Here is an 18,864-nt window from a genome sequence, read left to right on the forward strand (position 1 = left end):
AAAATAGAGGACTGAGTTTTATAAACATTTTACATATTTGTGTTTAATTTGTTGAAAATAGGATAAAATCTGCTCTCATTTGGCATCCCGAATACAAATATTAGGAACCCAATCCCCTGATGCAGTATAATTTTTAACAGTACAATTTTGCAGTCTTCCAAAAGATATTGTGCACACTTTTACAATAAGGATTTTTTTTTTTAGTATAGAAAAAGATGTTTGTCTTTGTACCTTATGAACTGAACTGCTGTATGTTGCCTTTTGTGCACATGTGCATTCACTGCAGAAGAAAATGTTCCACCAACAGTGTTTGATTTGGAAATATATTTATTTAGCTGGCTCAAAAAATTAGGTTAGGAGATCACAGTGCATGGAGGGTCTTTTACCTCTAAAATATAAACCTTCTATCTCCCAGCGCAGGAGTGTTAAGTGCAGAGCTTTTAAGTTGAGAAAATATGCAGTTCATGTGAAAGGTTTGATAGCCTTATATACCCACCAAAAGCTTAAATGTGCCTGACTGGTTTTATGGAGGACAGTAAATTAGTCTTTCCCTTACCTCTGACAGGTGAGCAGCAGTTCTTGCATGACCAGTGGCTCTCACCACACGTCGCTACCACACAGGTGAGGCTCTCCCTTTCAAGATGATGACTTGAAAGAAAAACAAGATGTCTTTGCTGGTTATAAATTTAACTCTTCTATGATTAATCTGGGCCAATTAGGACACCCCTGGGGTTCAGACTATGGCTCAAGTACAAGCTTGAAAGGCCGATTAGCTGAGGTCTCTTGATACTTGTTCTTGGTAGTAAATGCTGGCACATATAGTATTGATTTTCATTTAGATATCTTAATGTTTCCAGACAATCCTAGCAGATGTGGGCTGAACTCAGATCTACGAGAGTGCTGGGCTGCAATCTGCAAGCATTTTTCTTGCCATTTTGTTTCATTTTTCCTAAACTTAACTGATTTGGAATCAGGAGATATAAATGAAAAATGCAGAGTTTGCCTATCAATCATGGCATGTACAAACATTGCTACTGCCCTTTTCTAACATCCTATTACCACTGGGTAGTTGGCTAGTCAAACAGGAATAAAAATTACACTGCAAACATCATAAGTTAGGCTTGATTTGTTGAGCAAGAAGCCTGACAATTCTGTAAGAGTTATATACCTCAGCCTCGCTGAAAATCAGCCTTGTTATGGCTCTGGTACGTCTATAAAGATTGTTCATTTCATATAAAACAGCTACCTGCACTGAAAGGCCTGAAAGGAAGAATGATGCTGGTTATAAATATAGAGGAAAATCTATTTGTCTGCCCCTTCGTGCTGTTAGCGAGTCACACGACGCAGCCCGGCCGCGGCTCCTCGGCAGCAGGGGGAGTTTGCCGTGGCCACCTTTCCCTTTCATCTTCTGGCCTGGGCTGAAGCACATCATCTCTCTTTGTCATATGAGATAAAGCAATGAAGTGTGACCAGTGCCACTGCATTGCACTCTGCCCACCAGGAGCACGTTAATGATAATGAAAAACTATACTGCGCTGCATTTAAACTAAATGTGAGCGTAAGGCTGTCTGTCGGCAGACTGGTAGAACAGTTAATGTCATAAAAGATAAATAGAAATTATTAGAATTGGCTTGGAAGGGATTTTTTATAGAGCAGGGTTGTATTCCTTTAAAGTAATACATTATCAGACTGTTAAATCTAATTTCAGACTACTGGGCAATTAAAATGATTAACATTATTTACTCATATAGTTCGATTCATTAAGGTTTTAAACACCCTTTACACACTATTTATGTTGAAAATAGAGAAATAATGTGTTAAAATGTCCTGGATCATTAATCATTCAAATTTGCTGTATAACTGCTTTCTCAAAACCTTAGCACCACACTGAATATTTACAAACCTCAGAGGCATTTTTAAAGCATGAGCAAAATCAAATTCCACCCACCTCTGATGTGTCCAACAGACCTTCAGTAGTTTCCAGGCCTATTGTGTCTGCAAGAAAAATCAGGCAGAAAAATCCCAAGATTATCTTAAAAGTTATTGTACCCAGGGGCTTGTCCAAGCCTTGGCTGTGTTCACCTGGGGGCTTTTGCTCCCCTTTGATATGTGAGGGGAACAGCATGGATGCTGTTACTGAAGCTAATAGGAGCTCCATGGATTAAGTCTTGTGTACTGAAATGGAAATACACTCTGAGTCTGGCACTTAGTTTTCAAGTGTGTCAGATGGAATTTCATATTATCTACTGACAAACCAGTTTATTAGATGGATATAAGAAGAGATCTTCAGGCTAGTAAATGCTGCCATTAGTCAGAGGTGAAACACCCACTTCCCTTCTGTGTTGGCATTTATAACAACCTCTGAAATACTGTGGGAAAAGTCATGAAAGTCAGTATGCAGTATGTGACAGGACAATTACAAACTGCATATTGATGCTGGTCTATTGAAAAGATTGTCTACAGGCTTTTATTAGTGGTTTGAAACATCGGGGGTTGTACTGTTTGTTTGTTTGCTTGTTTGTTTTTATTCCTGTATGAACCTAAAATACCTTTTTGCAACAAATTCTTTAAATCCCAGGGGGCAGGTGGATATAATCTGGACTGGGGTGCCATGTTCTGGGAAGGCAGATTGTGGTGTCTGCCTGTCCCTGGAAGCACTGGAGGCCCATGAAGTGCACTGGGCAGGGATCTCAGCCCTTGCCTCTTGGAGGCTCTGGGCACATGCAGGGCTGCAGGAAGCTGCTGAGTCACTGAATGCCCTGTTCCCCAGAGGCCACATCTGCTGAACAAGTGTGGTCATTACTCTTTTGTGGCACCATTAGTAAGAGGAAGAAGTAGTTATAATTAGCCTCTTTGAAATCACACAGGGCTCAGCTGATGTGTCAGAAAGGTAGATGGTATTTAACACGAGGACACAGCTGTATTGTCCCAGCTGGCAGCGTGACCCCAGCACCAGTGCTGAATCTGCCCCCTTTGAGAATATCCAGGAGTATTCAGACTCCTCCTAGATGCTATTTCAGGAGCCACATGCTCTGGGTACACACTGCAGAAGTAGTTTCCTAATTTAGGTGATCTGGATTAGGCCCAGTTATTTTAACAGAATAACTAAGGAGCTCTGCCTTGGAAGTTATTCACTTAGCAGGGTGCCCAGATGAAGTTAGAGACAAGTGCAGCAGTCCCAGGATCATTAGTGAATGCTGTACTCACAGCAAAGGTGTGCCCAAGTGAAGTGGCTCATCTTCCAGTAATTCCTGGAGAGCAAAAAGTCAGCAAGCTGTTGAGGATCCACACAACTGTCCTGAAAGAGACCCTTTTCACCTTTTGGATTAGCCACTTTCTCCCTTCATTCCATTACTGTGTAAAGCTGCCTGACACAGTGAGGGGCTCACAATGCAGCCTCAAGCCATGGTGTTTTCCAGGGCCATGTCCTGTGCCTGATGCAGTCCTTGCTCCAGAAAATAAAGGCAAATGGCAGCCTGTATCAGTGAGGCTGTTTCTAATGCTATTCATCATTCATTTCAAGAGCAACACAAGCAAAGCCCTTCCCTTGAGAGACTGGCAGCTGTTGCCCTCTCACAAGACTCTGAGCTTTTGCTGACTTCAGGGTCCAGAGAGCCCAGAGTTACTCCTGACTTTCATGTCGTGTGTGGTGGTCTGAGCCAGCCCACCAAAAGGGCACACAGAGGCACTGTACCATTGCAGGAGGAGGCTGGTGATTAGCAGCTACTCACTCTCAATGAATATTAAGGACATACTTCTTTCAAGGAATTAATTTGCTTAAGTTTTTCCTACCCCAAATCCATATGGAGGGAGGTGAGGTGGAAAAATAGCCCCTTTAACTTGGACTGAGATGTCTGCCTGTGTTCTTGGTGCTCTCTGCTATGTCCTGTGTGTCTGTCTTACCCAGAAGCCTGGGACTTGGGCATGTTTGTGAGCTCTGGCATCACCGTGGTTGTCACAGCTTGTGCCTCCTCTTCCTAAACTTGTAAATTTGGGTGGCAGAAGGTAAGGAGAGGAAGGGGATCCAGAGAACTGAAAGGGGCTTCCCTTTTCACAGTAGCAAACTGTCCTGGTGCATTGGGTTTATACACGAGAATTTATCCACCCTTTTGATGTGTGACAGAGTTTTGCCCTTCAAGTTAACCTGGCTGTGTTTGGTCACAAAGTGTTAGGGTAGATGCTGGTGCCCCCAGTACCTCTGCCCAAGCTCAGCTCTCCTGGGGGTTCTTGGACTTGTTTCCCCACGGGGCTGCAGATGAGTTCTGCCCAAATGATTGGTCATGAGAGTACACTGAGCTGAAAATACAACCCCATAATACCACAAACCCTTGCAGATATCAGTGAAGTACAGAATAAAAAATTTACTCCGGGTCTCTGCCTTTTCTATTTTGCTAATAATTAGAATTATATAACACAGAAATGACTTTTATTGTTGGTATATCTGGGAAATTATTTTTCCTTTGAGTTTTTCAGACTTCTTATACCTCCCATTGATTTTGATTATTTACTGTTTGACAAGGGGAACACAGGCAGCCCATGCTGTGCGAAAGATCAGAGGTGCCTTCATTCCTCAAGGCTATTGCCTTCTTTAATTCTTCAGTGTAGGATCAGTGAGCTGATTGCATTTTCTTCTGTTTGACACTTTATATTTCACATTTCTTCATCAAACTATGATAGCATGCTCTCTTTTAGAGCAAGCTGCTCTGAGAATATAACCTTTTTGTCTTGGCCATTGTTATAATTCTTTGGTGACTTGTAACAGGGACTCTCAGCCACTATCCTGATTCACCATCTTTCAGTTAAACTGCATGGAGTTGAGTATCTTGTTAATCCACTTTTTGTGCTTTTCTTTTATGGGTGTTACATGTATTTCATATTTAATCATTGCATGATGTGGCTTGAGGGCAGTTGTTCTTTGATTTCTTTTTTTTTTTTTTTTCCCCTCAACCAGGATAGTCTTACAGGCCTAAGGGGAGATTTTTAAGCTGCAAACACTGTATGCCAAATCTGGTAGTAAAAAGCACAGTTCAAATATTTACAAATAGAAACAAATAAATGCACACTCTATTTGAGCCTGCAGTTATGTGTGTGCATTTTTGAAAAATAGCTCCTTGGACAGACATGTTTCACAATGGTGGGAAAGAAGCCAAAGGGACATGAGTGTTTAGAGGCTTGCTACTTTCTGAGTGATCCACTTTCTATTACAAAATAATTAATGTAAGTATCTAAAGTAGAAAAAACACAAGTTAGTTCTGTCAAACCTGACTTCAGGTTATGGTTCCAAATATTTTGATCAAATAGGCTCCTCTCCCCTTCTCTGTATTGTAAGATACCCAATGTAGTATGTATTTCCAGTGACTGTTTGTGCTGTGAGTCCCTGCAAAAGAAAACTTGGGTGATGTTAGATCAAAGTCTACAGTAATTTCATAATTTTTTTAAGAAGAAATGCTTGTTTTCAGCTCTAGTTGGCATAAGTCTAAATGAATCAGTAAAATGGGATGATCTCAGCTCATATAAATAACAGCAGCCTTCTCCTGTTAGAAACTTCTTTCTTCTGGAAAAGCCAGTTGTCCCACATTAATGCATTTCTAATCAAAAACACTAAGCCCCATATGTTATTTTTTAACACATTTGAGAACCCTGCTTGAGACAGAACTCTAAATGCACAGGAAACCAAACTTCATTGTTTTTCAGCACTCAAGAGAATGTGCAAAAAGTAGACCCTTATATTTCTGTCTTATCCTGCTTATTAGTTTTACAGTTCTGGGTCTCATTCTCTTTCCTATTCCTCTTTCTCTGCTTTTTTTTTTTTTTTTTTTGGGTGTGTGAAATGACCTTTGTGTTACCATATAACGAGGTTCATCCTCTCTCTCCCTCTTAAACATAATGAACATGAGGAAAGCTCTCTGAGACATGAAAAAAGACCAGGAGGGGACATCCCAGAATACCAGGGGATGGCGAGAAAAGAGGTCCACAGTACTTCAAACTAGAAAAATGTTCGAATTTAAGATAGAGCTTGCCTGTAGAAATGCTGCTTGAAAAGAGGCCACATTTTCATAAAAAAATATCTAAGATGATACCTTGGGATTAAAATATAATTGTTTTTCTTTTTATCCTTTAAATGGCATCTATTTCCTCTGAGTCATCAATAATTGCCAAAACTTCATATTGTGGCATGCAAGGTAGACAATAAGCATGAGTTACTAGAGTCAATATTGTAGATTACTTAAAATTGCTCATGCTGTGGAAGCCCTTCAAGATATGCATGCATCCAGAAAAACCCTTAATTCTGAATTTTTACTCATTTAAAGCAGAACTTTTAGCACCAATTAAAAGTGTAACCATAGTGATTTCTAAAATTTGCTGGGTTTTAGCACAGAATCCTGTCAGAATGCAGGTGTGGAGGTCAGCCCAAGGCAGGGCCAGCTGCCAGAGGCTGCCCAGGACCACATCCTGCTCAGCTTTGCTTTGTTTCAAAGATGGAGCCTCCCTGGGTGAGCATTTAGCCACCCTCTGGTTAAGTGAGCAAGCAATTTAATGAAATTCTCCCATGTTACAGCCTTTGTTCCAGAGACATGGAAACCTGTGTCCTGAATTTCCCTGTAAAGGTGGAATGAAAAATGTTCAGTACCTTCACTCCTTCTTTGTCACTGAATCTCCTGGGCCCTCTCATCTGTGAGCCCACATCTTTTTCAACCTTCCTTATGTTGATCTTTTACTTAAGGGAACCTTTCTTTTCCTTCCTAATATCCCTCACCAGTTTTAGTTTGATTTCTGTGATCCATCCCTGTGTTTTGAGCAACATCTCTGCTTGGTGACACATTCCCATTGTCACCTTGTGTGTGTGTCCTTTCCATATCAGCAGAAGTTCCTTGTTCATGCCTCTGGACACACCCACTCAAATTCCTGCATTTTGGAATGGGCTTCTTCCAGCTTTGGGGAGGTTTTGTGCCACAAAAGGATTCCAAGAAGGGGAAAAAATAAATAGTTTCTCATTCTGACCTGGAAATTGCAAGGTAAGCAAATATATTTCTGTGTGCATGCTAGGAAAAAACCTGCCCTTAATGGCAAATTTGGCAACAGAAAGAGGAATGACAGAGAATGGGGAGCGGTAATGAAAGGGTTTAATTTCAGCATGCACAGTTCAGAGCTTGAGGACAAGTGAGATAAAATTCTGTCTTGACAACCTATAGTTCAAGTATCCTTCCTAGCAGAAACAGGCCTTGTGCAGAGTGATGGTCTGGCTGACAAACAGGTCTGTGTCACTTCATTATACCGAACATCTTTTGCTTCAGAGTTTTTACAATCATTTTTAATAAGCAGAATGTAAAGAAAAATTAATTGCTGGCCACTACATGGGGCTTTTTTGATGGAGCTATCAATTTGTGGGGAGGATGGAGCTTGCCCTCTCCCTGGGTGTGCGTGAGATTTAAATGGGCTCGAACACGCAGGATGGAAAAAGGATGGAAAAAGGATGGAAAAAGGCCTTATCAGAGGCACACTTAGGAAGAAGTAACTATCTGAAATTATTGCTCAGCACACCTGGAGGCTCCTTCAAGCCACGTGAGGCCACTTCCCGCAGTGTCAGCACCACATGGTTATTCCAGGAGGATAAGAGCAGCTGAAATGTAGTTAGCAGAAGGAAAACCAGGCATGCCAATGTGCTTCCTCCAGTTAACTTAAATTGCCCCCGTGACCCTGCAGCGCTCTGCACTGATGTTCTGCTGTAACATTACTTGAATGACATTTTGTCATTTGCTGAATGTTAACCTGCAGAAATGCCATCTTTGCTCCTTTACTTTGAGACAGGATGACATGCACTGCAGCCCCCGTTGTTGGGGGGTGATTTTGTGCTCCTTTCCTGACAGACAGCATTCTGATAGCACCATATGTCAAAAACTCCAACCCATTCCAGTCATGTACCCACACTGTCCAGCTGTCACAGCTATAATTATTGAAACTAAAGCCCAGAGAAGTTTCTAGTTTTGGAAATGCTCTAGTCTCCTTAGATCTTTACTACTGATGTTATAGCTGATTAGGACCCTGCCAGCCTTCTGTTGGTCTCTTGAAAACTGCAGTAATTCCCATTCATCATGGAAGCTAACCAGCTGCTCCAGAGCCATCCCCTCAAATGTGTTGCTTGATGTTGTACTTTGCTGTTGTCCTGACCTTGATACTTTGGATGTTCAAACAAAGGCTCCTTATTCTGCTGAAGCTGGTCCAAAAGGAGCCAGTTAACTTGATCCTGCCCAGAAAAATGGAAGCATTTGTTGCTGGTTCCTGGTGTCTCTGTAAAGGCTGGTGCTAATCCACACTCTGCTCTTGGTCATCCTGCCACAGCTTCCTGGCCATTGCAGGGGGAGGGAGAGGCAGAGACCCCTGGAATGCTCTCCTGTTGGGCTGACACCGAGCTCTTGGCAGGAACATCTGTCTTGTCTCTCAGCAGAGACGAAAGGGACTCCTGTAATCAGGGCTTTGAGCCTTTACAGCCACTTTTGTCACTTTTAACCAAATGTAGTGAAGTTCAACATCTTTTGATTCTCTTTGAAACTTTGGTCTAAGTAGTGAGTTCAGCTACTGGCTCTTCCTATTAAAATCTTAAAGCTGAAAGCTTTATGATCTTGAGGTGTTTATAAGTTTTTGGCTTTTTTGACAGCCTTTGCATTCATATCTCTTGCAGTGCAGATTTGTGTAGTACATAAAGTAGCACCTTTTTAGATTGCATTTTCACACCATAGTCCTTTTTTTTTTTCTTTTCCCCTCTAGGAATCAGCCCCCCCTTGTACCCACTGAAGTAACCTCACTCACAGTGTTAGTTATGCTTTTCTGGTTTGTCCATTCACTTAGAAGACATTTTTTATTCTAAATATAGGGAAGCTTTTATATTTAAATAAGAAACATGTAAATTATCTGGCTTATATTTTTGATCAAATAGCAATTTGTAATCTAGTGCCTAGACTCCAATATGCTGCTCTCAACCTGGATTTTCTAAACTCTTTTGAGACGCTAGGTAAGAAAATGTCAATATCTTTAAAGAAGAAATGTTTTATGGATGAAGAGAGATTTTTAAAATGTGAAAAGCAAGACTGAGTTGAAATTCCTCGACTGGAACAAGTGACTAATTTGATGAAGAAAATGAGAAGAAATTTGCTAAACATATTCTTTAGCAACTGTCTTCTAATAATGAAGAAGCTATTCCAACAAAAACCATCACACACACACACAAAAGGGAATTTGATATTGCTGCTGAGAAAGCTCAGGATGACTTTGACTATTGGAAGAAGATCAAGTGTGTTGTCATGCAGATCACTGGCTCCCTTTCACAGGCAGCAAGGATGGTGCAGATTTAAGACAGACCAGGTTTTTCAGAACACACGTAAGAAATTATCCCAAGTGGAAAATCAACTGTGTCTAATTTATGGTTAATTCATAGCTTTTAGATTTAATTTTAATGGCCAGATTAGGAAAGAATGGAGAGACTTGATCTGGTGGACCCTGAGGTCCTTGTTTTTCCCCAAATCTCTGGGTGCAGGATCCTGTGTTTTTTTTTCTCATTAACCAGCTCTGTGTGGAAGCCTGAATTCAACAACTTCTGCACAATTGACTGCACCTGAGTCTAATTTTGGGAGTCTTGGTAGTCACCTTACACTGAGCTGAATAATAATTGGAATGTGACTGTTAAATAGGAGACTGAAGGAGAATAAAAAGAGAGTCATCAGCCAAAGAGCTCAATAAAACAGGATAACCAAAGACACAGAAAGTAACCAGAGGCAAAAAAGTCAACTGAAGAATCAATCAATGTAAAAGCAGCCCAGGAATGTGTAAAGAGAAATGTGGCACAAGGGCTGTGTCCCAAACAAGAGAGCTGAGGGGACACTGAGCTGGGAGTGCCAGTGGTGACAGACAAACCCCACAAATGGCCTGGGACAGCCCCCAGGGAACAAAGGATGGAGACAACAGGGGGAAGTGCTCTGCATTTTGGGGTACAACACGAGGTTGTTAGCAAATTTCTGCTAAAACTCAAGGAGAAAATACATGTTGGAATTTTGAGGCCTAGTAAAAACCTCAGTAAAAAATGGCAAAGAAAAAGGTGAAAGCACAGGATCTGTCAAATGCACAGAGAATATTGAGTAGAACACAACTTGTTCAGAACAAGACTTAGAGTAAACATCCAGCCCTGAATGAGTAGGAGAAAGTAAAAAGAATTTAGATCTCTTTCATAAAATAGGAAGAAATAAATACTTGCAGAATGTATGAGGAAGGCACAAAAGATACTTCAATGTGCTATTTTTAATAAGAGGGAAATTGGTGCAGCTACAATATAGCTGAAACCACTAATATGTGCCTTGAAAATAGGTTTAGCAAGTCATCTCACAGAAATGGCACATTTTGGAAACTGAGGGCCACCAAAAGCCTTGATTAAACTAATAGTAAACAGGTACAGTCATAGAAGAAGCCAACAGAAGGAATTTCCATAATCACAGGAGTGGGATGAGGTTGCTGTTACTGCTGTTGTGTTTAGCATTGGTTTTGAATTAAAAGTTGAAGAGAAAGGGGGGAAAGAATCATGTTTTATGAGAAAGCAGTGAAAACACAGCTTCATCTCATGGCTTCATTAAAGAACCATCAGAGGTTCCTTGGAGAAACTCAGACCAATAAGCAGAAACTCAGACTGAGGTTCAGCCTGCAGAGATAAGGAGTGAAGTCTGAGACAACTTAAAAGGGACTGTGAAAAGAGAGTTTGAGGAATTTCAGATAACTGTTCTTTTGCTTTTGCCTCTTGTTTGATAATAGTGCTATTTCTTTTCACCAAACTGAGTCTCTTGCTTCAGGGAAACTATCTCCAATATAAACTTGTTAAAAAGGGAATGTGTGGGCAGTAGCACCCTGGAAAGCTCTGCCTTGAGCTTCAGTCTAATGGATCTCAGTCTTAAGCAATCTGGAGAGGCTGACAGTGGAGAGTGCTCTGATGGCTAAGGTTCTGCATCTAATTTACATCAATTTTGAATGCAGTTTGAAGTGTTTGACTGTTCTCAGTGATAGGGATTTCAAGCCCTTTTCCCTCTTGCTAAATCTAACAAATAATTGGGCAATTTCCTACACCCCTGGGTCCAGGTAAATGATAATCAAGTTCCCACTTTCCCCCTACTATGTGTGACCTGGGAGGTTGTGGGGGTTTGATGTTTTGCTTTAAATGAAATTTGGAAACACCTGCAAAAATCACTTGGCTTGATTACATGTAACATTCTTATCCTTCTGCAAGGTTGTAGCTGAAGGTCATGTAGAAGGTGCTTAATTCTCTGTTGTGCCATAGTATTGCCAAAACAAACACTGGCTTCAGTGTCTTGCAGCAGAAGTGCTGCAAAAAAGTTCAAATAGGGAGTTCACACTGGCCAAGTGAATACTGTGTTGAGTTGGATATAGAACCTGGATTGCATGCAAGAGAAAAAGGAAAGGGATTTTTATCATTTATTGTACCTATGCTAACTGAGGCAGGGGAAGCATCCAGCTTTCCTAGGAAGAAGTCAAATTATGCCAAGATTTTTTAAAAATTATGTTTAATACTTAAAAACCCCCTGATATATGAAAATTTATGATTTTTGCTTTTAGACTGTCAGGTTGACATGTAAAGAAAATCTTGTTTTGATGAGATACTTTGAAAATTATTCAAAGATAGCAGTGCTTTTATAAAATTATAATTTTGAAAGATTGTAGCAGCAATCATGTAAGTGCAGTGATGGATTGATACCCATCTGCTTGGTTAGGAACAGTTGCTACTTTAGACTAATTTCATCATTACCTTTGTTTGATATAACTCCAGTATTTTATTTTTAAAAATAATAGTATGTAATAGGAAAAAAAAAAAGTAAAGAGGAGCTAAGAAAATAATAGCTGCTCAGAGGATGTTATTTCTTGTCTGGGTTTTCTGTTTTTAACTGACATTGTGGTACAGAATTCTGCTAGGCAGAAGCATGCCAAACTGATTTTTCTAATCATGGCTATTATTAGTGTTTATTACAATAATATACTTTAAATTTACAGTTTTGAGCCATCACTGGTATAGAAGCCTATACGTGTAGCTATACATACCTAATTATTTGTGGAAGGTATTAGTATTGTAAACACAGCTTATCTTTGTATGAGAGTGGCATTAATAACAGAGTTTCATAAATGCCAACATACAGTACCATAATTTCAAGACTCTCTGAAAATATGGGGTATTGTGGCTGAAGATGTTCACAAATGCATGTTGGGGATGGGGAGGGGGAGGAGGGCTGTTTTGTGCTTAGAATGCTTTCTGATGCATAAATATTAGCATTAAATAATTTTGAATACCTTGTTTTCTAAAAAGATTAGTAGCTCTTCTCTGCGTGATAAATTGTGCAAGAGTTATTGTTCACACCAGACTTTGTACTGTATTATCCTGTGCAGCTTTAAATAACCCAGCCCAAATTACACTCAGCAAGCTGTTGGGAAAGCTTGGAGGAATCTCAGAGCTGAAGGGCCAATTTGTGCCCTGACTTACATCCTGTGCAACTGCACTGACTTCATGCTGTCTCTAAAGGATATAAGGAAGGAAAGGATGTAATCTGTAGCTTTTATTATTTTTATTTAACTTCATTCTAATTTTTGTTTATGTGTGGTTTGATCCTCCTGCAGAGGAATTTTGTGCCTATGCATTGCTGGTTTGTGGATAGCAGCATTTCACCCTCTCTTGCTTGGCATCTCAAATGTTACATGAAAATCTTATTAAAACAAAAAAAAAAAAAAAAGAAGAGAGCTTGTTTACCAAAACTCTGGTTTATATTGGACCACATTTGGAATCTCAAACTTCACACTTGAAAATATTGCACAATATTGTATTGTTTCTTTAAATTGGTAAGTCTTAAATTGGTAAGTCTTTAATTGGTGTGCACCAGTTCTTTTTTTTTGGTGCATCTGGATTGTCTCTTCTCAGTGACCTTTTTGCAGTCCATGTTGCTGTGATTTAGGAGCTATTCTGCATGTAAAGTTATAGGCACTGGGGAGACAGGCAGTGTGAATGTGGCTTCTCTAAATTTGGTTTGAATCACCAAAGATCCAACAAGCCATTGCAAAATGAAGAGTCAGTGTATCATTTTGCCTGATATTTCTCCCTATGTCCTAATGGTCTAGCCATGACTTATGCAGGGAAAAAGGGAAACTGAGGCAAGGTTTCTTTGGAAATATCCCACATCTCACTTAAGTGATTTCATCTGATTTTGCTCCCTGATTTTTTTTTCCTGCAGCAAGAAAACCTCAAATTCTGGGTATTGTGAAGTGATTGGCAGCAAGTAAGACAAGCAGAGACATTCAGACATAGACCTAGTATTAATTCAAGCTGTGCAAATAATTAAACACACCAAGTGAAAGAGGTGAACTGAGCAGTTTCCACTGAGTTTAAGGACAAGGTGAAGAATTCCACTTTTCTTAACGACCTTAGGAATAAAGAGTACTTTGTAAGGCCATCCATCTTCCAGTAATTAGAACTAGGTCTGTTTAACGAGGAGAGTGCAATGCCCAGTGCTGCATTTGCCTGTTTGGCTGTCCCACCCCATGCCTTGTGCAGATTCACTGGTCAGTGCATCCCACTGAAATGGGAGGGTCTGGTTTAGCTCCTGCTGCTTCATCATGTGGGAGTGGACTTTGTGGATGGCTCCTCCTGAGCTGCTCTTGTATTGGTGCTGCTCTCTGTCCTTCCAAATGCTTGAAGTTCACCTCACTGCTGATTAATTCAATCAAAACAAGAATAATTTCAATGGAAAGGGGAAAAACCCCAAAGCAGTGTGTAATTGGTGTCTAATTCACAGATCCTCCTGCTGCTATTTCCAGGTGAGGAGGATGCTCATCCTGTTCAGTTGCTAAGCTAGGAGAAAGCTGGTGGGTGACTGGAGAGTAGAAGAGATTCAAGAGCAGAAGTTGTGCCACAGTTCAGTATTAGCCACAGTTTGTTTTCACAACAGTTTAATTTGGCAGTAATTGACATGGAGGAGCAGGTTTGGAGTGACAAGAAACAGAAAATAAATGAATTTTTTGTGATTAATGGCTTCAGAAATAACTGGCTTAGCATAACTTGCTGGCTCTAACACTTCAGTCAGGGTTACTCTGTAAGCTGAGTTTGGCTTTTCTGCCATTTTACATTTTCTGGGCAGTCAGTCACAAGTTTGATTATCAGACATTTTGGCAAAATTAAAACAATTTGAAAAGTTCACTGAACCTGCAAAAACAGCGTGTAAAATTGCTGGTAGATATCATAGACTAATGAGAAAAATTAACGTGGGTCAAACATAGCTGTGGTTAACCTCTACAATACACCTAAGATATACAGTCTTTTACTAATTGATTGAAAGAAATTGTAATCTCCCCTTGAAATCCAATTTAAAAGATAATGTACAAAAATGTTTCCAAAAGGAGAACAGCCTTTATTTGTCACATCATAGAAAAGCAGCTGGAGAAAACAAGAGCTTCCAGATCAGATCTTTTGTCAGGCTGCAATACCATTTCCATTGCACTGTGCAGAAAAGGAAAAATCTCTCTTCATATCATTTATCTCCATCAGAACCATGGAGTTTGTCTCCTAGGATTCCTCCTTGAGTGGCCTTTGGAAATTTTTGCATAACCTTGGCACATCTTCTATCCAAACTGTTCTCTCATTACCTTCTTTACTTCAGACTAAGTTTTCTGCCTACTCTAGAAGTTAGAGAAGAAGGTGTCTGTAAGAATTCCCACTGACACTTTCTTCAGGTACCTAAAAGTTGAAGCCTTGTGTAGGAAATCTGTCATGAAATGAAGGATGAAAATTTCAGTTTGCTCCAGTCACAACCCAGTATTAATAACTGCTTTGATTTTCTGTTTCCCTATAGAAAGTTTTGGAAACTTACCCCTGTGCAAGCACAATTTTTGAAAGTTCCTTTAAGGAAGCTATTAACTCTGCTAGCATATGGAGAATTTATAATTTCTGCAAGTGTTATATAGGAGAGACCCTCTCATGTAAGCATATGATGCATTTAACTCATGTTATGAAATCTGCCTCTATATCTGGCAATGATTTCAAAATTTCCTGAGTTCTCTGTTTAAACTATAACAGAACTTCCAAGCACAAACTGTCACTGAAAGGGAGCTAAAGTTATGGTATGTTATGCTTAGGTAAAAAATATTAACAGAATATTTTAATTGTTTAGGTAGAGCAGACACAAAGTGATGATGTGCACATTTTCCAAAGTTGTGTTAGCATTTACTTTTGTACTCCACACTGATGATCAGCCTCTCTCTTTGTTCCCTATCTCCCAAACACTTTGTCTGGTGTGATTCTGAAATGCATTTCATCTCATGCAGACAACATACACTGATTCTGCTGGCTAGAACTTTTAACTTTTCATTTGGGTGTTTTTGCTGTTAAATGCCAACTGCATGAGGAACTGGGGCTCTGTTCCCCCTTTTTCCCCCCACCTTTGCTCCCACAAAACCAGTCCATGCTGCATGATGGTTTTCCCAAAGGGCTGTAATCCTCCCAGATGGCCACTCACCCACGGCCAGCTACCCCACTTCCAAATTAGGTGGCTTAGAAGAGTTTTGCTCTTTTCCCTTTGGAATATGAAAAGCAAATCCTTGATGTGGGGCTTATGCACTCCTCCTACCTGTGCAGGGCTTATGGCTCCTGCACAGGTAGGAGTGTAACTGATGACTGGTTTCAATAGGGACATTTTTGTTGTAGTGCTATGACACGTGTATCTCAATCACATACTTCCAGCTGGAGTTTCTTTTGTGAGGTAATATCTGTGATTAGAATTTTTGTTGGGACTTAAGAGTTACCAGCTGGAATAATTTCCCCAAACCCTGTGGATTGGTTTAACCAAGGTGGTTTACCTGCTTCTCTTGGTGTTTGGTGGTCACTCATCCGGCTCACAGAGAGCTTTGGCTGCTCGTGCTCTCCCCTCCAACACTGTTTAAGTTTTAAGACTCTTCCATGTTTAAGACTCACTGTTTCAAGACTCTTCCTTGGGTCTATAGCAAATTCTGCTAAGACACAAGGATTAACAAATGTCTTTTCCCTAAAAACCCAAGGCATCCTGGCAATTATGGCATTATTGTTGAAGACTGTTTACTGTGCAGCCCCCTTAAGAAGCTTCATTTTAATTTGTCCAAATCAAATGCTAAAAGCAGCTCAAATATTGGGTTTTCTGTCAGGAAGCACAGCCACATATGTAGGCCTGCTACTGAAGCTGACAGGGGCTTGAATTATTGCTGTGAAAGGTTTTACATGTTCTATATGTTTATAGAAATTTCTTTTCAAACTTGGAAAATTTCCTTTCCAACCTTGCCAGGTTTTAAAATGCGAAGGAGAATTTTTATGGTCCTGTTGCCATGGGAAGGCTGACCTGAGTTTTGTCACATGAATGACGTCAATTAAACAAAAAATTAAGTAAGTGATGGAATTATAATAGTTTATATTATTCTATGAAGTCATTAGAAAACCAGCACCATAACTATAAATATGCAGCAGATAAAGATATTTACATTTAGACTTATTTTGATCCTTTGCTGCTTTTCTTTCTCCTCCTTAAAAAAACTTAAACAAAAAGCACCACAAAACACTGCTTTAGGCAAAAGCTGTTTCCATCATATTATTTTTTCCAAGGTAAAGACTCAGTGCCTAGACTTTAAAACAAGTGCTTTATCCTTGGAAATTAAAATAAAATATTTTCATGTAATCAGTAAATTTTTTTATGAAACTTTACAGCAGCTATATTAAACGATAAGAATAACTACTATTTTGAAATTCTGAACATCTCATAATTAGACCAGCCTTTAAGAAATATTCAGAGTTAAGGCACATTAGAATGTATTCCACAACATGGAGACAGCCCTGACAAAGAAACATTATTCTTAGATTTACAATTAATTACCCTTATGTCTATACCTTGCATTCAATTTGCATATCTTAAAAGTGCTGTAAATTTCATAGCACTCCCTTGTTATTTAAGATCATTCTGCTTTAGTAAAAGTTTCCACAGTGATAACTTTCTCTTGATTATGTAGTTGTGAGGTCAATAAATTTGGCTTTACTTGGCTCTACAATGTTATAATTTTTCTTTTTTTTGTGTTGTTTTTCATTATTTTGCTCCTTGTTCCTCCTGCCCTCTCATTTATAATCCCCTGAAGAACCAGTAGATAGAGAAGTCTGGCTCGAAGACGAAGTGAGTGGTCAGATCCTCAGATGTTATCTTTTTCCCAGAACGCTCTGGTACTGGGTGTCTGACATGTTCTATACATCTTTCTGGTGCCAACCTCATTAAACAAATGCACCTTGATGTATAGCTCTCAAGAAATGAAATTTCATGCCATGGATTTGCTCTATATCAGCTCATGTTCTCCCTCTCTCTCCCCCATTCTGTTCCACTCCAGGAGTCATTTTATTTGTTCTTGATTTCAAGCATAATTTTACATGGTGACCCTCCATAATTTTGCACCCTGAGATTTGTCAGTGTTTTCTGATGTTTAAAGAAATATCCATGTTTTCTGCTCACAACTTGGTGTTTCCTGCTCTCTAAACCTGGAATCCTTGCCTCTGGCCAAGGTGTGGCACATTCAGGAGGTGGGTCAGAATATTTACTTTGGTCAGACACCTATGGGGATTTTCTCTAAATATTAGACATGTTGCAGCATGTTTGTTGTAAATTCCACAGACTTCTATGAATAATTGTATATAAATGTGTTCAACCTGTGTTTTGTGCTCTAATTCAAGGTTAACACAATATGCTGTTAGCCAGAGGGGTGTTGAACGCTTTGCCAGAATAGTAAATATTACTCTCATCCTTTTTTCCCCCATTTTTGCCCCTTCAGCTTAAAATAATTTTAAAAAGAAATATGTTTTCAAACTAAAATAAACCTTCTTTAATGAGACTATATATTATTTACAGAAAAATGCCACTAAACTCAATTAGTACTGGTCTCAACACTGGATAGAATTGAAGTTGTTGAATTTTTTTAAATGTAGTTCATTGAAGTCATTACTGAATCTGGGGCAATATTCTATTTTTAATCAATTTAAAAAGTATAATGTATGAGAAAACAACAACACACTGTATGGATTTTTGTAGATTCACTGCTGCAAAAGATACACAGACAAATGCAGGGAGTTTATGCCCATCTTTTTTTTTACTGAGAAAAATTGTTTGAATGTTACTTTAAATAGGTAATTCCTTATTGCCACCCCCTGTATTGTTACTTGGTAGCTTATTAGAGTTATTTAAAAAGTTATTATTGCAGTTTCTTTCACTTAATATTTTATTGTATATCACTATTATTTAAAACTCCTTTGCTGGATAACAGCAGCCATCCAAAACATTGTCTGTTGCTCAGAAACAGAAATAATAAAATAATGGAAAGCAGAGCTATTGTGTTTAATGACTGGTTATACTTCATATATTAAACAAAACCTCAGAATACAGTACTTGGAAATGCTTCCTTACTGAGTGATCCAATCATAGTGAACTTTAAATGTGAATATCTGTTTTTAAAAGGGAAGAATCTGTCTTTTTTCCCTTGGGACATGAAGTGGAAGTCACAGGAAAGAACAGGTTGTGGGATTTAACCAGTATATTCATCTCTGCCTTTTAATATATAAATAATTTTGAGGAACTAAAGTAACCACTTTTAACCTTATTTTAATAGGCCTGATACAAGCAAATGTTGAATATGGCACTATTCTATTAGATGATAATATAACATTACTGTTAAAATGATTTTTAAAAACCTTCCCAAAATTCCAATAACAGTATTTCATGGAATATAACATGGTAGTGGAGATTAGCTAGCCCTAGAATACCTTGGCAAAAGTGTTCA

The 18,864-nt window shown here is 39.2% G+C and overlaps 1 long non-coding RNA gene across 1 annotated transcript in view; it reads left to right on the top strand.

The window, feature by feature from the left end:
* Positions 1-572: 572 nt before the first annotated feature.
* Positions 573-18,864, top strand: part of LOC132333034 (uncharacterized) — a 23,196-nt gene continuing 4,904 nt past the window's right edge. Inside the window, exon 1 of the long non-coding RNA XR_009488039.1 lies at positions 573-621. This is a non-coding gene — a long non-coding RNA (uncharacterized LOC132333034). The remainder of the gene's footprint in view (positions 622-18,864) is intronic.

The sequence above is a fragment of the Haemorhous mexicanus genome, chromosome 12 (genome assembly GCF_027477595.1).
Source record: "Haemorhous mexicanus isolate bHaeMex1 chromosome 12, bHaeMex1.pri, whole genome shotgun sequence".
Lineage (NCBI taxonomy): Eukaryota > Metazoa > Chordata > Aves > Passeriformes > Fringillidae > Haemorhous > Haemorhous mexicanus.